The sequence below is a fragment of the Scyliorhinus torazame genome, chromosome 21, assembly GCF_047496885.1.
Source record: "Scyliorhinus torazame isolate Kashiwa2021f chromosome 21, sScyTor2.1, whole genome shotgun sequence".
NCBI lineage: Eukaryota > Metazoa > Chordata > Chondrichthyes > Carcharhiniformes > Scyliorhinidae > Scyliorhinus > Scyliorhinus torazame.
This window is the reverse complement of record NC_092727.1, coordinates 24,977,158-24,998,007: the sequence shown is the minus strand read 5'-3', so window position 1 is coordinate 24,998,007 and position 20,850 is coordinate 24,977,158. Positions and strand designations below refer to the sequence as shown.

General features: G+C 48.3%; 1 protein-coding gene across 14 annotated transcripts in view; it reads left to right on the top strand.

The window, feature by feature from the left end:
- LOC140398222 (neural cell adhesion molecule 1-like) overlaps window positions 1-20,850 on the top strand; it is a 625,403-nt gene that overhangs the window by 599 nt on the left and 603,954 nt on the right. The window lies entirely within an intron of this gene.

Sequence of the window (20,850 nt, the reverse complement as noted above, 5' to 3'; positions counted from 1 at the left end):
GGGTCTCTCTCTGTTCCTGGCAGAATCTGCGAAATTGTGTCGTTTCCCTTTTTTTTTAGTAGGGGGGGGCTCTTGTTTGTATTTTTAATTATCAATTTACAGATCTTTTCTGGTGGTGGTTTGAAGAGAATGATCCTGTGTCTTCGAGCACGCAAATAACAGTAAGAAATAAGGAGCTGGTGTGGATTTGTTTCCAGTAGGAGGTGCTGAATGAACAAGCTTCTATGTTGTTAATTGGAAACCTTTTTGTGTCTTTCATTTGAGTGTATCCATTTTCGATGCTACTTCAATTAAACAGGGGTTTGGAGAAATGGGTGATTCCCCCCATTCGCCCCTCCTGCCTCGCACAATTTCTCTACTGCATTTTCAAAATTTGCAATAAATGTGACATCTTCCACCCCCCGCCCCCCAATCTCTTTTATTTCTGCTGATACAAAGTACTGTTTAGATGTGGGGTCTGGGACAATAGGGTCGGCTGCGTTGCTTTCTTCGGTGTGACATGTTTGGAGAAAATAAAAGCTGGATTTGGGAAAATAAGCAAGTGGGGGGGGGGGATCGAGGATCGATGTGAGCTTCTCACTGGTTGCCCGGTCTGATCGAAACTGTTCCTATTTCCCCCTTGGGCGGGAAACCGTTATCTTTTATCCGCTGTTTCTTTTCTTTGTGATCTTTTTGGGTGGGTATGAAAAATCAGATTGGTGCATTGCTTTTGTGTTATTATTACCTTTTGAAAAGGGATCCCGGTTTAATTAGTCTTGGAAAAGGAGCAGTGTGTGTTTTGCATTTTATTTGGAAAAGGTAACTGGATTTGAACTGGGACCTGGTGTGGGTCCCACTAGGTGACGTAAGTGCGAATTAAATAGGGTAAAACAAATCATTTTTTTGACCTGGGGGGATTTGGGGAAACGATTGCAAGGTGTTGATTGCAAATTTATGCTGGGTTTGCGTGGCCACCTCTTTATCCCCCCCAACCCTGTCGAGTGTCGTTCAGCACTTTTTTTTTTCTCCATCTCTCCGCCGTTTTCTTGAGGGTGACAAGAGAGGATCTTTCGAGACTCAGACGTCTAGTCTCCCGGTGACCGGAGGAGCGCTGCTATCTGCTGCTTTCAGAGAGAGACTCAGATTAGAGTCCCTGCCAACAACCGCCCCCCCCCCCCCCCCCGAGGCTAATAAACACCAGAGCCAAACAAAATAAATAATTAGATTCCAAGGAAGCTCGTTTCTAAATCTCCCTTTTTGGATTACATCCAAATATCCCCCACCCCATCCCCTTGCAATACAAAATGAAAGGCCGGGCGGTTGTAAGCAGGAATAAAAAGTATCGTCTTTTGTTGAAAGAAAACATTTTTCCCATTGACCAGAGGATGCCAATTTATTGCCACCCCCCCCCCCCCCCCCGTTTGATAATGCAATTACCCCCAAATGTTTGAAAAGCTCCCAACAGTTTCTGCTTTGCGTGCTGGAGTCCTTTGTTATTTTGCAGACTTGTGGGGTGGGGTGGCGGGGGGTCTGTGCTTTGCAGACGTGAGTCCCGGTAGAGTTGGGAAAAGGAGTGTTCTTGTCTATTTTTTAAAAAGATGCTGAATTCTCATTCTCCACAATTGGATGGGGTGTGTACTGGGGGTGGGGGGTGCTGGGTGTGTGTGTGTGGAGGGGGGGGCTGACTTGGGTAAACGACGTGATATCTTTGATCAATCTGTTGTAATGTTTAATTCTTCAATAATAGGGAAGGGACGACACGCAACCTCCATCCCACCCTTTACGAATCGCATTTAATGACCCCCCCCCCCCCCCCCCCTCCTCAGGTGATGAACACAGTTTTCCTTTTATTGAATTATCTGTTACACGGGGTGAAGTCTGACGTCTCCTCCCATTTCCCCACACTCCAGCTGCTTACTTGTCCTCTCTCAGCATCTTTCAAGGTCTAAATATTTCCCCATCCCATGCAAACAATGCACAGTCCAGACAATATTCAGGGGATGGAACAGCTATTTTGGTTCATCGAAGCGTCCTTTTCTTCTTTTGATGCTGAGCATCTTTTCATCGGTGTGAATTCAAGGTGGAGTTCCGCTGCTCCAGCTTATCCGTCTGGGAGAGAAGAAAATATTTTTGGAGAGATAAACGGGGGGAGGAGGGAAAGCAACACAGAATCCCCCAAAGCTGGATGGTGTTGGTGCAGAGTAACGCTGGTCCAATGGGAGTCGCATCGCCGCCAAAGCTTCCAGTCGAAATCCACCCGGTGGGAAATTGCCAACCTGGGCGGGTCGCTCCACGTGGTTCAGATGACAATTTTTTTGGGGGGGAGGCAGGACGGAAGGCAGGATTTCTCCTCTGTGTCCGCCACCCAGGGCGGGACAGTCTTGCTAGCTGTGCACTGTATACTTAGCGTCCAGTGTATACTTACAGTGCCCAGTGTATACTTACAGTGCCCAGTGTATACTTACAGTGCCCAGTGTATACTTACAGTGCCCAGTGTAGACTTACAGTGCCCAGTGTAGACTTAGTGCCCAGTGTAGACTTAGTGCCCAGTGTAGACTTAGTGCCCAGTGTAGACTTAGTGCCCAGTGTAGACTTAGTGCCCAGTGTAGACTTACAGTGCCCAGTGTATACTTAGTGCCCAGTGTATACTTAGTGCCCAGTGTATACTTACAGTGCCCAGTGTACACTTAGTGTCCAGTGTAGACTTACAGTGCCCAGTGTAGACTTACAGTGCCCAGTGTAGACTTACAGTGCCCAGTGTAGACTTACAGTGCCCAGTGTAGACTTACAGTGCCCAGTGTAGACTTACAGTGCCCAGTGTAGACTTACAGTGCCCAGTGTAGACTTACAGTGCCCAGTGTAGACTTAGTGCCCAGTGTAGACTTAGTGCCCAGTGTAGACTTAGTGCCCAGTGTAGACTTAGTGCCCAGTGTAGACTTACAGTGCCCAGTGTATACGTACAGTGCCCAGTGTAGACTTACAGTGCCCAGTGTAGACTTACAGTGCCCAGTGTAGACTTAGTGCCCAGTGAAGACTTAGAGTGCCCAGTGTACACTTAGAGTGCCCAGTGTACACTTAGAGTGCCCAGTGTACACTTAGAGTGCCCAGTGTACACTTAGAGTGCCCAGTGTACACTTAGAGTGCCCAGTGTACACTTAGAGTGCCCAGTGTACACTTAGAGTGCCCAGTGTACACTTAGAGTGCCCAGTGTACACTTAGAGTGCCCAGTGTACACTTAGAGTGCCCAGTGTACACTTAGAGTGCCCAGTGTATACTGACAGTGCCCAGTGTACACTTAGTGCCCAGTGTATACTTACAGTGCCCAGTGTACACTTAGTGTCCAGTGTAGACTTACAGTGTCCAGTGTAGACTTACAGTGCCCAGTGTAGACTTAGTGCCCAGTGTAGACTTAGTGCCCAGTGTAGACTTAGTGCCCAGTGTAGACTTAGTGCCCAGTGTAGACTTAGTGCCCAGTGTAGACTTAGTGCCCAGTGTAGACTTAGTGCCCAGTGTAGACTTAGTGCCCAGTGTAGACTTACAGTGCCCAGTGTATACGTACAGTGCCCAGTGTATACGTACAGTGCCCAGTGTAGACTTACAGTGCCCAGTGTAGACTTAGTGCCCAGTGTAGACTTAGTGCCCAGTGTAGACTTAGAGTGCCCAGTGTACACTTAGAGTGCCCAGTGTACACTTAGAGTGCCCAGTGTACACTTAGAGTGCCCAGTGTACACTTAGAGTGCCCAGTGTACTCTTAGAGTGCCCAGTGTACTCTTAGAGTGCCCAGTGTACTCTTAGAGTGCCCAGTGTACTCTTAGAGTGCCCAGTGTACTCTTAGAGTGCCCAGTGTACTCTTAGAGTGCCCAGTGTACTCTTAGAGTGCCCAGTGTATACTGACAGTGCCCAGTGTACACTTAGTGCCCAGTGTATACTTACAGTGCCCAGTGTATACTTACAGTGCCCAGTGTACACTTAGTGTCCAGTGTAGACTTACAGTGCCCAGTGTAGACTTACAGTGCCCAGTGTAGACTTACAGTGCCCAGTGTAGACTTACAGTGCCCAGTGTAGACTTACAGTGCCCAGTGTAGACTTACAGTGCCCAGTGTATACTTACAGTGCCCAGTGTACACTTAGTGTCCAGTGTAGACTTACAGTGCCCAGTGTAGACTTACAGTGCCCAGTGTAGACTTACAGTGCCCAGTGTAGACTTACAGTGCCCAGTGTAGACTTACAGTGCCCAGTGTAGACTTACAGTGCCCAGTGTAGACTTACAGTGCCCAGTGTAGACTTACAGTGCCCAGTGTAGACTTAGTGCCCAGTGTAGACTTAGTGCCCAGTGTAGACTTAGTGCCCAGTGTAGACTTAGTGCCCAGTGTAGACTTAGTGCCCAGTGTAGACTTAGTGCCCAGTGTAGACTTAGTGCCCAGTGTAGACTTAGAGTGCCCAGTGTAGACTTAGAGTGCCCAGTGTACACTGACAGTGCCCAGTGTATACTGACAGTGCCCAGTGTACACTTAGAGTGCCCAGTGTATACTGACAGTGCCCAGTGTATACTGACAGTGCCCAGTGTATACTGACAGTGCCCAGTGTATACTGACAGTGCCCAGTGTATACTGACAGTGCCCAGTGTATACTGACAGTGCCCAGTGTATACTGACAGTGCCCATTGTATACTGACAGTGCCTAGGGTAAACTTACAGTGTATACTTACAGCGTCCAGTGGGCATCTTCAAACACACAGCCATGGAAAACTGATGGGACTCCATGTATCATTACAGCCTCTCTGTCTCTGTCCCTCCCTCTCACACTCTCTCTCTGTCTCTCTCAGTTCCTCCCTGTCGCATTCTCCTGGTCTCGCTGTCTGTCCCTCTTTATGTCTGTCTGTCTCTCTCTCTCTGTCCCTCCCTCACGCACTCTCTAGCTGTCTCCCTCTGATCATCTCTATCTCTGTCCCTCCCCTCGCACTCACTCTGACCCTCTCTTTCACACTTTCCCTGTCACTCTATGTCCCTCTCTCTGTCCCACCCTCTTGCACACTCACTGTCTCTCTCTCCCTGTCTCTCTGTTTCCCACTCCCTGTCTCTCTCTCTGTCCCACCCTCTCGCACTCTCTCTGTCCCTCTCTCTAGCACTTTCTGTCTCTCTGTCGATCACTTTAGCACTCTCTGCTCTGTTTATCTCACCTCACACTCTCTGTCTCCGTCTCTCTCTGTCCCACCCTCTCTCACTCTCTCTGTCTGTCTCTCTCTCTCTGTCCCACCCTCTCACATTCGCTCTCTCTGTCCCACCCTCTCACATTCTCTCTCTCTCTCTGTCCCACCCTCTCGCTGTCCCACCCTCTCGCACTCTCTCTGTCTCTCTCTCTCTGTCCCTCCCTCTCTCTCTGTCCCTCCCTCTCGCACTCTCTCTGACTCTCTCTGTCCCACTCTCTCTGTCTCTCTCACTCTCTCTGTCCCACCCTCTCGCAATCCCTCTGTCTCTCTCACTCTCTCTGTCCCACCCTCTCACACTCTCTCTGTCTCTCTCTCTCTGTCCCTCCCTCTCGCCCACTCTTTGTCCCTCACTCTCTCTGTCCCTCTCTCGCTCTCTGTCCCTCTCTGTCCCACCCTCTCGCACTCTCTCTGTCTGTCTCTTTCTGTTCCACCCTCTCGCACTCCCTCTGTCTCTCGGTCCCACTCTCTCTGTCTCTCCCTCTATCTGTTCCGTCCTCTCGCACTCTCTCTGTCCCACCTCTCGCACGCTCTCTGTCCCTCCCTCTTGCACTCTCTCTGTCTCTCCCTCTATCTGTTCCACCCTCGCGCATTGACTCTGTCTCTCTCTCTCTCACTGACCTTCCCTCTCTCACTCTCTCTGTCCCACCCTCTCACACTCTATCTGTCCCGTCCTCTCGCACTATCTCTGTCCCACCCTCTCACACTCTCTCTGTCTCTGTCCCTCCCCTTGCACTCTCTCTGTCCCACACCCTCGCACTTTTCCTGTCCCCCTCACTGTCCTACCCTCTCGCACACTCTCTCTCTCTCTCTGTCCCTCCCTCTCGCACTTTCTCTCTCTCTGTCCCACCTTCTCGCACTCTCTGTCTCGCTTTCCCGCACTCGCTCTCGCACTCTCTCTGTCTCTCTCTCTCACACTCTCTCTGTCTCTATCCCTCTCTCTGTCCCACCCTCACACTCTCTCTGTCTCTCTCTCTCTCTGTCCCACCCTCTCGCACTCTCTCCGTCTCTCTGACCCTCTCTCTCACACTCTCTCTGTCTCTCCTTCTATCTGTCTCGCACTCTCTCTGTCTCTCTCTCTGTCAGACCCTCTCGCACTATCTCCGTCCCACCCGCTCGTCCATTCTCTGTCCCACCCTTTCAGCCTCTCTGTGTGTGTCTCTCTCTCTCTGTCCCACCCTCTCGCACTCTCTCTGTCTCTCTCTCTGTCCCTCTTGCACTCTCTGTGTCGCCCTCTGTCCCTCTCACACTCTCTCTCTCACTCTCTCTGGCCCTTCGCCTCGCACTCTCTCTCTCTCTCTCTATCTCTCACCATCTCGCACTCTCTCTGTCTGTCTTGCTCTCTGTCCCACCCTCTCACACTCTCTCTGTCTCTCTCTCTGTCCCTCTCTCTCGCTCTCTCTCTGTCTCTCTCCGGCACTCTCTGTGTCTCTCTCTCTGTCCCACCCTCTCGCACCCTCTCTGTCTCTGTCCCACCCTCTCGCACTCTCTCCGTCTCTCTCCCTGTCCCTCCCTGTCGCACTCACTCTGTCTTTCGCCCTGTCCTACTCGCTCGCACTCTCTCTGTCCCTCCCTCTCGCACTCTCTCTCTCTGTCCCTCCCTCTCTCTGTCCCTCCCTCTCTCTGTCCCACCCTCTCTCTGTCCCACCCTCTCGCACTCTCTCTCTCTGTCCTTCCCTCTCTCTGTCCTTCCCTCTCTCTGTCCCTCCCTCTCGCACTCTCTCTGTCTCTCCCTCTGTCCCTCCCTCTTGCACTCTCTCTCTCTCTCTGTCCCTCCCTCTCTCTGTCCCACCCTGATCGCACTCTCCCTCTCTCTCTGTCCTTCCCTCTCTCTGTCCTTCCCTCTCTCTGTCCTTCCCTCTCTCTGTCCTTCCCTCTCTCTGTCCCTCCCTCTCTCTGTCCCTCCCTCTCTCTGTCCCTCCCTCTCTCTGTCCCTCCCTCTCTCTGTCCCACCCTCTCTCTGTCCCTCCCTCTCTCTGTCCCTCCCTCTCTCTGTCCCTCCCTCTCTCTGTCCCTCCCTCTCTCTGTCCTTCCCTCTCTCTGTCCCTCCCTCTCTCTGTCCCTCCCTCTCTCTGTCCCTCCCTCTCTCTGTCCCTCCCTCTCTCTGTCCCTCCCTCTCTCTGTCCCTCCCTCTCTCTGTCCCTCCCTCTCTCTGTCCCTCCCTCTCTCTGTCCCTCCCTCTCTCTGTCCCTCCCTCTCTCTGTCCCTCCCTCTCTCTGTCCCTCCCTCTCTCTGTCTCTCTCTCTCTCTGTCCCTCCCTCTCTCTGTCCCACCCTCTTTCTGTCTGTCTCTCTCTCTCTGTCTCTCCCTCTCTCTGTCCCTCTCCCTTGCACTCTCTGTCACTCTTTGTCTCTCTCCCTCTGTCTTCCTCTCTCTGTCTCTCCCTCTGTCCCACCCTCTCGCACTCTCTCTGTTCCTCCCTCCCTCTGTTCCTCTCTCTCTCCGCCCCTCACTCTCTCTCTCTGTCTCTCTCTCTGTCCCTCCCTCTCGCACGCTCTCTCTCTCTGTCCCTCCCTCTCTCTGTCCCTCCCTCTCTCTTTCTCTCTCCCTCTGTGTCCCTCCCTCTCTCTGTCCATCTCTCTTGCACTCTCTGTCACTCTGTCTCTGTCTCCCTCTCTCTGTCCCTCCCTCTCTCTCTCTCTCTGTCCCTCCCTCTCTCTCTCTCTCTGTCCCTCACTCTCTCTGTCTCTCTCTCTCAGCCCCTCACTCTCTGTGTCTCCCTCCCTCTGTCCTACCTTCTAGCACTGTCTCTGTCCCTCCCTTTTTCTGTCCCTCCCTCTCTCTGTCTCACTGTCCCTCCCTCTCTCTGTCTCTCTCTCTCTGCCCCTCACTCTCTCTCTGTCTCAGTCCTTCTGTCCCTCCCTCGCTCTGTCTCTCTCTCTCTCTCTGTCCCTCCGTCTTGCACTCTCTCTGTCTCTCTCCCACTCTGTCCCTCCCTCTCGTACTCTCTGTCTCCCTCTCTGTCCCTCCCTCTCGCACTCTGTCTCCCTCTCTCTCTCTTTGTCCCTTCCTCTCTCTGTCTCTCTGTCCCTCCCTCTCTCTGTCTCTCTCTCTTGCACTCTCTGTCTCTCTCTCTATCCCTCACTCTCTGTGTCTCTCTTTGTCCCTCCCTCTCGCACTCTCTGTGTCTCTCCCTCTGTCCCTCCCTCTCGCACTCTCTCTGTCTCTCTCCCTGTCCCACCCTCTCGCACTCTCTCTGTCCCTCCATCTCACACTCTCTCTCTGTCCCTCCCTCTCTCTGCCCCACCCTCTCTCTCTCTCCCTGTCCCTCTCGCACTCTCTCTGTCTGTCTCGCTCTCTGTCCCACCCTCTTGCACTCTGTCTGTCTCGCTCTCTGTCCCATCCTCTCGCACTCTCTCTGTCTCCCTCTCTCTCACACTCTCCCTGTCTTTCTCTCTGTCCCAGCCTCTCGCACTCTCTCTCTCTGTCCCACCCTCTCGCACTCTCTCTGTCCCTCTCTCTCACACTCTCTGTGTCTCTCCCTCTGTCCCTCCCTCTCGCACTCTCTGTCTCTCTCCCTGTCCCACCCTCTCGCACTCTCTCTGTCCCTCCCTCTCGCACTCTCTCTCTCTGTCCCTCCCGCTCTCTGTCCCACCCTCTCGCACTCTCTCTCTCTGTCCCACCCTCTCGCACTCTCTCTGTCTCCCTCTGTCCCTCTCTCTCACACTCTGTGTCTCGCCCTCTGTCCCTCCCTCTCGCACTCTGTCTCCCTCCCTGTCCCACCCTCTCGCACTCTCTCTGTCCCTCCCTCTCACACTCTCTCTCCCTGTCCCTCTCGCACTCTCTCTATCTGTCTCGCTCTCTGTCCCACCCTCTTGCACTCTCTCTGTCTGTCTCGCTCTCTGACCCATCCTCTCGCACTCTCTCTGTCTCCCTCTCACACTCTCTCTGTCTTTCTCTCTGTCCCAGCCTCTCGCACTCTCTCTCTCAGTCCCACCCTCTCGCACTCTCTCTGTCTCCCTCTCTGTCCCTCTCTCTCTCACTCTCTGTGTCTCTCCCTCTGTCCCTCCCTCTCGCACTCTCTGTCTCTCTCCCTGTCCCACCCTCTCGCACTCTCTCTGTCCCTCCCTCTCGCACTCTCTCTCTCTGTCCCTCCCGCTCTCGGACCCACCCTCTCGCACTCTCTCTCTCTGTCCCACCCTCTCGCACTCTCTCTGTCTCCCTCTCTGTCCCTCTCTCTCACACTCTCTGTGTCTCTCCCTCTGTCCCTCCCTCTCGCACTCTGTCTCCCTCCCTGTCCCACCCTCTCGCACTCTCTCTGTCCCTCCCTCTCGCACGCTCTCTCTCTGTCTCTCCCGCTCTCTATCCCACCCTCTCGCACTCTCTCTCTCTGTCCTCCCCTCTCTCTGTCCCTCCCTCTCGCACTCTCTCTGTCTCTCCCTCTGTCCCACCGTCTTGCACTCTCTCTGTCCCTCCCTCTCGCACTCTGTCTCCCTCTCTCTCTGTCCCTCTCTCTCTCTCTGTCCCTCCCTCTCTCTGTCTCTCTCTCTGTCCCTCCCTCACTCTGTCCCACCCTGTCGCACTCTGTCTCCCCCTCTCTGTCCCTCCCTCTTGCTGTCTCTCTCTGTCTCCCTCTCTCTGCCCCTCATTCTCTCTGTGTCTCCCTCCCACGGTCCCACCCTCTCGCACTCTCTCTCTGTCCCTCCCTCTCTCTGTCCCTCCCTCACTGTGTCCCTCTCTCTTGCACTCTCTGTCACTTTGTCTCTCTCTCTGTCTCCCTCTCTCTGTTCCTCACTCTCTCTGTGTCTCCCTCCCTCTGTACCACCCTCTCGCACACTCGCTGTCCCTCCCTCTCTCTGTCTCCCTCTCTCTGTCCCTCCCTCTCTCTGTCTCTCTCTCTCTGTCTGCCCCTCACTCTGTGTCTCCCTCCCTCTGTCCCACCCTCGCACTCTCTCTGTCCCTCCTTCTCTCTGTCTCTCTCTCTCTGCCCCTCACTCTCTGTGTCTCCCTCCCTCTGTCCCACCCTCTCGCACACTCGCTGTCCCTCCCTCTCTCTGTCCCTCCCTCTCTCTGTCTCTCTCTCTCTGTCTGCCCCTCACTCTGTGTCTCCCTCCCTCTGTCCCACCCTCGCACTCTCTCTGTCCCTCCTTCTCTCTGTCTCTCTCTCTCTGCCCCTCACTCTCTCTGTGTCTCCCTCCCTCTGTCCCACCCTCTCGCACTCTCTCTGTCCCTCCCTATCACCCACTTTTTCACGCAAGGGACCCCGATGATGTGACATTTCGAAGTAAAAAGGGGCGGGAGAGGGGGGAGGGTGCGCGTGTGAAGAGTCCAATGGTTGAAGTTTAAAATATTTTTTTAAACCGTGCGGTTCAGTCGAGAGCAGAAACACACTTGAGCGACGCCAGATGAATTGAAATGGGAGTCGCGGATGAACATGTTTTAAACGTGCGTGAAGACAAATCCAGCAGCGGTATTGGAATTGATGCAGGGGTTTGATTGAGGTGGAGCCTGTTCTCACAGCCCAGCGGGAAAGGCGGGCTGTTCAGTCACATCTCCCTGTCACACGAGCCCTTTCCATGTCGGGAGAGCGAAACCGCGCGTTTTGAGGTCCCCAATGTCGGACTTCTGAGCACTACTACATGGCATGTGTATGTGCCACTCAGCCGACGCCGGCAGCCACTCAAATATTGAAAGCAAAGCGAATGCTTCCCCTCGATATAGATGTGGTTGTTCTGGTCTCTGTTTCCATCGGTTGGGTAGTTAACATGCAGATTCCTCCTGGCAAATCTGACCATTCTTGTTCATTATAGAAATTACTGCCAAGATTTAAAAACCAAAGAAGCAAGAGCCATGTAACTCCCTGGAGCCTGCTCCACCATCAATAAGGTCATGGCTGATCTAATCACAATTTCCTGCCAACTCTCCATTAATATTGACTCCCCTATAGTTCAAAAATCTGCCTGTTTCAGCCTGGAATATATTCAGATGACCCAACCTCCACAGCTCTCTAGGATAAAGAATTCCAAAGATTCATGATGCTCTGACAGAAGAAAGCCTCATCATCTCCACCTTAAGTGGACAAGCCCCTATTCTGAAACTGACCCTCTAGCAGCTCCAGATCCTCTCAGCGTCCGACCTGTCAAGCCCCCCTCAGGATTTTATATGTTTCATAGAACCCCTACAGTGCAGAAGGAGGCCATTTGGCCCACTGACCGTCTAAAAGAGCACCCTACATAGGCCCACTACCCCTCCCTATCCCCGTCACCCCACCTAACCTTCACATCTTAGGACACAAAAGGGGCAATTTAGCATGGCCAATCCACCTAACATCTTTGGATACGGGGAGAACGTACAAACTCCACATGGACAGTAACCCAAGGCAGGAATTGAACCCGGGTCCCTGGCGCTGTGAGGCAGCAGTGTTAACCACTGTGCCACCGTGCTGCCCCTCTCATCGCCCAGCATTCTTCTAAACTCCAATGAGTGCAGGCCCAACGTTTTCTGAGAGGATGACTCCCTTCATTCCAGGAATCAACCCAATGAACCTTCTGTGAACAGCCTACAATGCACGTACAGTGTCCTTCCGAGAAAGAGATTTGCGGCAAGAAAATGTTGTTTTTAGTACTTACCACAACTGGTAATGGAAATATAAAAAATCTGTTAACAAAACTATTCTGTGTAGAGTCCAGTCTTAAAGCATGAATTTTTTTGAAGAAGTCACAATAAGCGATTGTTATTATCATTATTATTTATGAATTTATTCATGATGAGTTTAACATGTTCATTAGATCTGGTACTGGCACAAGAACCCTGGATGGATTTCACTTCAAAGTAGAGACTAAACCTTAATTCATAGAATTTACAGTGCAGAAAGAAGCCATTCAGTCCATCAGGTCTGCACCGGCCCTTGGAAAGGGCACTCTACTTAAGCCCTCGCCTCTACCCTATCCCAGGAACCCAACCTAACCTTTTGGACACTAAGGGGTAATTTAGCATGGCCAATCCACCTAACCTGCACATCTTTGGTCTGTGGGAGGAAACCGGAGCACCCGAAAGCAACCCACGCAGGTTCAAGGTGAAAGTGCAAACTTCACACAGTCACCCGAGGGCGGAATGGAACCCGAGTCCCTGGAGCTGATTCCAATTGATTAGAAATATATTGATCAGTAAACCTCAAGGAAAATGAATCCCATTTTCCTGAAATTAACCAGCTCTGCTGGGAAGGTGTTGGGTTGATGCAGGACAAGCCGATTAGGAGGTAAAACCTGAACCGTGCCAATTTCTCTTGTTTTCCACTCAGTTGCCGTATGTAAGCTGTGAGCTTTTTGGGGGGAAAATCTATCCAATTTATATGGAACAGTGGATATCCAAGGGCAAATAATAGGACTATTATTAAATTGATGGTTTCCTGTGGTTGCAAGGGCAACGCTGGAACTCCAGTACTGGATTATAGCATTCAATTATATTTGATTGATTTTTCAGGAAAATTAAAGTACAAAAGAGGGTCATGAAAGTACATTGCAATGTGTTACTTTATAAATAGCCTTACTTGGAGTTATCGAAGACTGTACATTGGTCACTACATTGAAGTGAGCAGCAGAAGACCTAAATTAAAGGAAAAAAACAAATTACTGCGGATTCTGGAATCTGAAACCAAAGAGAAAATGCTGGAAAACTTCAGCAGGTCTGGCAGCATCTGTAGGGAGAAAAAAAGAGCTAACGTTTCGAGTCCAAATTACCCTTTGTCAGGATTGACATCTGGACTTGAAACGTTAGCTCTTTTCTCTCCCTACAGATGCTGCCAGACCTGCTGAGATTTTCCAGCATGTTCTCTCTAAATTTAAGGAAAACTCATCGGGCAAACAATTTTTAGTATCAAATTTTACTGCTTAATTATACACTCCAAAAATCAATCAAGCTAAATGTTGGTTGCGGTGTAAAACTGGTGTTTCCGATCCTATGGCATTTCTTTTTTTCAAGAAAATATTTTATAGAGGCATTTATAATTTTAACAATTTTAAACACCAAGTTTCAATAAGAACAAAAACACAGCAATATAACCAACAAACCCACCGAGCACAGACCCAAGCCAACGTGGCTTACATAAACAGTGCCTCCTTCCCCAGCAACCCCCCCCCCCCCCACTCCGTTGGTTCTCCTGCCCTCACTCGTCTTTCCCATGCCTCCCTTCCCCCCCTGCCCGCCTTTCCCCCCTGCTGACAGCTTAATTTTTCTCGAAGTAGTCGATGAACGGTTGCCACCTCCAAGCAACCCCCTGCAACGAACCCCTCAAGGCAAATTTAATTTTCTTGAGCCTGAGAAACCCCGCCATGTTGTGAACCCACACCCCCACCTTTGGGGGCTCCGAGCCCCTCCATCCTAGTAAGATCCATCTCTGGGTCATCAGCGAAGCAAAGGCCAGTATGTCGGCCTCTTTACCCCCTGGGTTCCAGGGTCTTCCGACACATCAAAGATCACCACCTCTGGACTCGGCACCATCCTCACTTTTAAGACCTCTGACATGACGTCAACAAACCCCTCAGCCTCAGACATCCTCAAAACATATGGACATGGTTCACAAACCACCTGCACAGCACCCACACCTATCCTCCACCCCCTCAAAGAACCTGTTCATCTGGGCCACAGTCATGTGTGCCCTGTGAACCATCTTGAATTGTATCAGGCTGAGCCTGGCGCACAACGATGATGCTTTAACTCTCCTCAGGGCATCCTCCCATAATCCATAATCCGGTCTCCAACTCCTCAACCCCCCTCCAGCTCTTCTTTCCACTTTCTCTTCACCTCCTCTATTGAGGCTCCCCCCCACTCCATCAGTTCCTTATAAATCTCTGAAACCTTCCCCTCCCCCACTCCTGTTCTCGACACCTCCTTATCCTGCATCCCATGGTATTTCTTAGCGTTGTAACTGTCTCCGCCCCCCGATATTTGAATATTTTTCACTTTGGGTTGTTTGCAAATAATATGGGCGGGATTCTCCGCTGGCGGGTTTCTCCATTTTACCAGCGCCTGGGGGGTTCCCGACTGTGTGGGGCTGCCCCACAATGGGACACCCCATTGAGCGGCCTGCGTGACGGAGAATCCCACTGGTGGGTCGAGGCAGAAAAGTGGCGGGGCGGAGAATCCAGCCCCATGTATCACGGCAAGCAATAGCAAGACTATCTCTACCCAAGTTTCTAGCAGAATAGTATCCTTCAAGCAGTCGTTAATAGTGCAGTGGAACAGTTGTATGCATCACATTGACCAGTTTTGTTGTCTCCCACTTCCCTGTTTTGCACTCCTTTTATGAAGCATAAGATTTAATTGCAGAGCTAGCCCAGATTCTGTGTCAATGAGAGAATGAGTTCAAATAAGACCACACACACACACAACATACCAGGGCTTTATTATTAAAAGAAGTCAAAACACTACAGATGTTGGAAGTCTAGAAATAAAAACAGAACATGCTGCAAACACTCAGCAGGTCAGGCAGCATTTGTGGCGAGAGCAGAAGAATTGTTTTGTGCCTCAGCTGTTTGTTAAACCTAAATTGCTACAAGAGGTCCGCACCAGAAACACCAACTCCTCCTCCCTACAGATTGCGTCTGAATTGCTGAATGCTTCCAGTACTTTCTGTTATCATTGCACAGACTTGTCTGTTTAATTACATTGACAGCAATCCGTTACTATTATGGTACCAACTGGAAGATTTCTTCCAGGCGTTTTCCCGGGGCTTTCAAAATGCCATTTTCCATTATTTTCAGTACATTGATGGACTGTGGAGTGGAGGTGAATGGAGCAGCCACTTTTAATTAAGGAGTTTTAATTTAAAATGTCCACAATATTTGTGTGAATTTCATTTGCATGTTGCTATTTTGGCTTGCATTCCAGGGTGTCAGCATTGGCTCCTATTTCTGTATGAAGTAGAAATGGAAAATGCTGGAAATAGCAGGCCAATCAACACATGAAAAGCAAATTTCCACTTCATTTGCAGATCTACCGTCTCAGCTGGTGACTCCTGTGGCAGAGTCTCATCAAGTCTTTATTTTACAACATTTATTCTTTTTGACATTTTCTGTTTGATAACATTACCTCAGATTTAAGGAGGAAATAATATGCAATCAAAGCATGCATTTATTCTTTATGGAGTTTACACAAGGGTAGAAATTTGTGTTGGACAAAATGCAAAATGTGTTCTATCATGCTGATTGCATGCCTCATCCCTTCCCTGAACTTGATATTCCATTCCATTGGCACCAATAGAGCTGACTATCGGATGGGACATCTAATGACTGGCCAAAGCAATAGTTCTAGTTTTTAAACTACCACCCAAGACAAAGTTCTACCCCTTACATGCTCATTCTTTTACTTATTCCACGGTGAATTCACAAAATGTTACTTAGTTTACTTTTAAGAGGAATCAAGTAGTTTTCGAAATGAGACAGCACGGTGGCACAGTGGTTAGCACTGCTACCTCACAGCGTCAAGGACCCGGGTTCAATTCCGGCCTTGAGTGACTGTCTGTATTGAGTTTGTACATTCTCCCTGTGTCTATGTGGGTTTCCCCTGGGGTGCTCCGGTTTCCTCCCACAGTCCATAGATGTGCAGGTTAGGTGGATTGGCCATGCTAAAATTGCCCCTTAGTGTCCAAAGATGCGTAGGTTAGATGGGGATAGGGCTGAGGAGTGGGTCCAGGAAGGGCGCTCTTTCAGAGTATCTGCGCAGACTTGATGGGCCGAATGGCCTCCTTCTGCACTGTAGAGCCTTCTGGGATTGGATGATTCTATCATGTTCCCATTCAAAGGGCAACCTATCCTTCAAAGACCTGGGGCTGGATTCTCCGCCGGTGGGATTCTCCGTTTTGCCGGCAGCCGGTGGGTTTCCCGGCGGCGTGGGGCTGCCCCACAATGGGGAACCCCATTGACCAGCCGGTGAAATGGAGAATCCCTCCGGCGTGCTGTGCCAGAAATCTGGTGCTGTGGACGGAGAATCCAGCCGCAGGACTTTGACTCCCAGAGTTGAATATTTCAGACGTGCAGCAAAAATCAATGTAGTTTTATTGAGGCTTTTTGCAGCTATAATATCCAGAACATCCAGTGTGCACTGCGACATACATCAACCAGGTAGTAAATTTCCAAATGTCAACTATGATAGGATAAATATGTCAACTATAATTGGAGAGAAAAAGAAAAAAAAATCACTTTTCATTTTAAGTCATTCAGTAGAAAAAAATGATTCTTCGGCTGAAAGTTTTGAAGGGTTATTGAGGGTAACTGGTATTTAATGCGAGGGTTGGCAGTGCTGTTTGAGGCATTTTCTAACTGAGTTCAGGTTTTCGAGCCAGAGACTAGTCAGGAATGGCGAATCACCATCTATTCAAGATCCTCCTCCAGTCAAGATTTGACAATGGGAAAAGCCTCCTTGTTGGCAAAATCTCCCTTTTGTCCTCTTCTCCACTGATGGCTTCAGTGAGAGCTGCAGAACTACTACTGGAGGCAAGAAGGAGGAAAAAGAAAGAAGGTAACTTTTGGGCAGGAGCTCACAAAATGAGACAAAGGATAAAAACCTATAAATCTACTGCGGTGGACAGCAAAAAAAACCCAGAAGGAGCAGCATGAGGGGAAAGAAGCTGGTTACTTGAACCTTGTACAAATTTAGTAGAATGTTAGGCAAATATTACAGGCATATTTGAGGCCTAAATGTTTTGGCATCAATGAGTGTAACATTTTTCACTTTGTGCCAGCCAAGTGAGATATTGCTCCAGTGGAATTGTATCACAGATTTTACCATTGTTGTAGTCAGACTGAATGGGACTCTTGACAGATGTGAAAATCACCTGCTGCAGCTCCCACACTATGCTCGAGCAATGCCATCGGAAATTTACTAGTAGATTGTTGAAACTCCCTTGAATCTTAAATCAAAGAAGTTTATATTTTAATATTAGCTTCTCCGAACTGGCCTGAATTTGTCCAATTAGCCACCTGTGCTTCACTTACGAAGAAGAAAAATTAATTCGTAGGACATTACAAAAATGTCTCGTCCCAAGAAATGTCTCATGTTCCGTTAAATGTTTTTAATGAAGGTTTATCATTGTCTAAATAGACCAGATGACACCGTGGCTCCTCTGTGCTCAATGCTGTCAGTCCTTAATTAGAGCTTGGCTCCTCAATTTTGTTAGCACTCCATACTTAAGGGTATCAACAATATTAATAGAAGTAATAGTATTTATTTTGCAATGTCCTGCTTAAATACCATTCAGGTAAAACATGATGAAAAGTCAGCATCGGTAGAAATAATTTAAATGGTCTGAGTGAAAAGCTTCTCTGGGATTTATTGTACAGATAATCAGGCTCACTACTTGTAGTCATTTGGCCACTGTGTCAGTAAACTGTGGTTTTATACTCAGCATTGTTACAATAAACTTGCGTTTTTTCCCCCCATTGTGTGTCAGCTATTTGTTTCACTGTGTATGCTTAGTCTGCTGTAACTAATAAATGTAAATTGATTGACTATCCACATCGAATGGTCAGGAGAATAATGGATTCTTTCATTTTATTGCCTGTTGTCTGAAAGGCACCAGTGCATCCTGGGACATGACTATGTTTTCTTGAACATCCTGACTAAAGCAGGCGCATGTTTACATTTAGTATAGTTTATTTATGAGACATAGCCATCCGTCCTTATCGATTTATAGAGTTTTCTTGCATATCTTTGTAGCAGCAGAGTTTTCTTTCACAATTTTACCTCAGAGATTAAATTTTGTTTTCACATTCCCATCTTTTCCACAAAAAACTAAATTAAAGCGAGTCGACCTAATATTGCCCGCCGGACGTATAGAGATTTGAAGCTTCAGTGAGCTGAAGTGATGGTGCAGCACTTGGTGTAGTAACTGAAAATGTAACAGCCGTTTTCTAACTGAAAATACAAGACAGCTGCAAAAATTCCTGAAGCTGAAATTTGATTCATATCAGGGTCCCCAAATGAGAGTGTGCATGGAGGCTACCATGCGGGAAACTGAAGGCATAAAACAACTGTGTGGAGAAAAATGTTAGAAAGTAAAATAATCATGTTGTGGATTTTATTGCCTGTCAGATGTGCATGTGGTGTGAGGCACATTTTTGGAATGCCGTATTTTGTGTGGAGATAGGCAAGAGATATTTTGTTACCCATCAAGACTAAACTAAGTGCAGAAGGCAGGCTGCAGTGAAACTGTTTGGACAAACTATATACAGGCTTCTGTCTAAAGTCACTGTAGGGAAGAAATTATTTTAATAGTCTTTTGAGGTGGAAAGTTCATGGCATAGGGAGACAGACCCATGTCTGCTGCGTACAGCTGAAGTGACAGTAACAAGAGGCGGTGAGGCAACTTGTAGAAAGGAGGTACTGTAGTTCATGGAGGGGGTTCCATGGGAACATGAGAGCCGTTCATGTGAAAATAAAACTGCGATGACATTAGATAAACACAGGACGGATGACTGGGTGGTTTGCATTGGAGCAGAAACACAATGTGGATAAAGCACGCAGTGGGGAACACAATGGGAATAGGCTGGACGATGATGGAAGGTGGTTGATGGGTCAAGTACTGAGATTTGGTGTGTAACAATGAAGCAGGATCAACAGACATGCTTATGAGCTGTCAGCCCTTCACATTTTAACTATACATTTTGCATCAGAATGAATGAAAACCATATTGAGGAAAGTATCTAATTGTAGTCACACTAATCGGGGTTTGAGGTCAGTAGTCGTTTCACATTTGGTTACACAATTTTCCTTTTTGCTTATGAATGGTGAGAAAATCATAGGTATTTAAGTTCAGATTTATGCATTTTAGTTACAATATTGAACAAATAGTTACAGATGGCCATGAATGTATTACAAGACTTTAATATGTGAGGGATTTGGATGACATCCGAAACTACGAGTCAACATGAGTTCCCTGTATGGTTTGGACCATTTGCAATTTTACAGCCATCTTTGCAATTACTTGATTACCATATTGAACTTTTTTGTGTTTGAATATTGGTGTGACAGTTGCCTATTGCAACTTACAATTTTCTAGTGTGGCATTTTGCTGGAACACGCATGTAAACTATCAGCATGGTTCAATTTTCCCCTTCTACACCCCCCCCCCCCCCCCCCCCCCGATAATTACACAATGACCTACTTAATATTGGAAATTTGCAACAAGTGGTATCGAGGAATTCAGATATGTATTGAACCACTTCATGTTGGAACCACACCAGTTCAAGACCATGGTTGCAGGAGAGACAACTGATAGGAAAAATGCTTCTTTAACAGCTACAGTAATTATTGTATAACAAAGGAGGCAATAAACATGAAAGCACATGCTTCATACTATAAAATACATGCTTTAAAAGTGCCAAAATTAGATAACATCAGTTTCATCTGTGCACATTTTGGAACTGCAAATGTGTGATGTTAATTGTTCTCTAGTGCAATCAAGACTTTGGTTTGTCAGTTATTGTAAATGCCCAAGTGCAAACAGTACACTGACTTAAGTACATGGTCTTAACTGGAAGTCAGTCAGATTGACCATTTCATGATATGCATGTTGATGGAGTAATCAATGCTGGATTCCATATTTTATTGTGCATGGCAATTTCTAACTTAAAGGGCGGTGCCCTTGGAAATCACTGATTGATATATTCCGTGGTGCCCCAAGAAGAGTGCCAGAAAGGGGTTTGTCTAAATACAAATACTATAGATGGCATTCTAGGCAGGGATTGCAGTTATGTATCACTGTTGGCTCACATGGTATATTATTGAACTCTTCTGATCTAGACAAAATGATTTTGATGGCAATTTCAAAGAAATGTTCCTCTGGAGATAATGAAACATTGATCTGGATATGTTTTCATGTTGAGAGTTTGAGTTTGTCACTTATTTTTATGCTTCAAGTCCCTTGTGGAAAAAGTTGAAACCATGATTGTATTTTAATGAAATTTAATGCTGTGAAACAAGTATGGCAGCAGACATACTAAAATGAAAATGCATTGTCATCACAGGAGATACAGGACTGAATATTTCAATTCCAGAGATTTCAAAAAGATTAAGGTGCTACCAGGAAAATATCTGAAGATAATTGTTAAAATCAAATCATCTGTAGTGGAATTGTGCTTTCTGTTGGGAAAACTCAGCTAAGCAGCAGACGCACACATCCCAGTGGAATGTTCCTGAAGCAGATTAAAGCAAGCCCAACCATTTTGATCATGGGTACAGAAAACATTGTCATTGGGTGGGGTGGTGGGTGTGATTTGTGTGGAGATTGTTTGACATTTTTCTTGCAGGGCGGCGGGTTGGGGGGGGGGGGGGGCGGCGGTGGGCGTGGAAGCATAGCTATGAAATGATTCCACAGTTACATCCATCTTTGAAGATGTGTTAAAATGGCATTTAATTGTCAAGGGGTGGTGGTTGCAATGACTCCAGAATTGGCAGCTTTACACACCAGTTTGAAACAGTTGCGTTGAACAGATTCAGTTTTGATTACTGCAGTTCATAGAATCATAGAATTTACAGAGCAGAAGGAGGCCATTTGACCCATCGAGTCTGCACCGGCCCTTGGAAAGATCATCCTACCTAAGCCCACATCTGCACCCCATCCCCACAACCCAACAACTCCACCCAACCCTTTTGGACACTAAGGTCAATTTAGCATAGCCAATCCACCAAACCTGCACATCTTTGGACTGTGGGAGGAAACCGGAGTA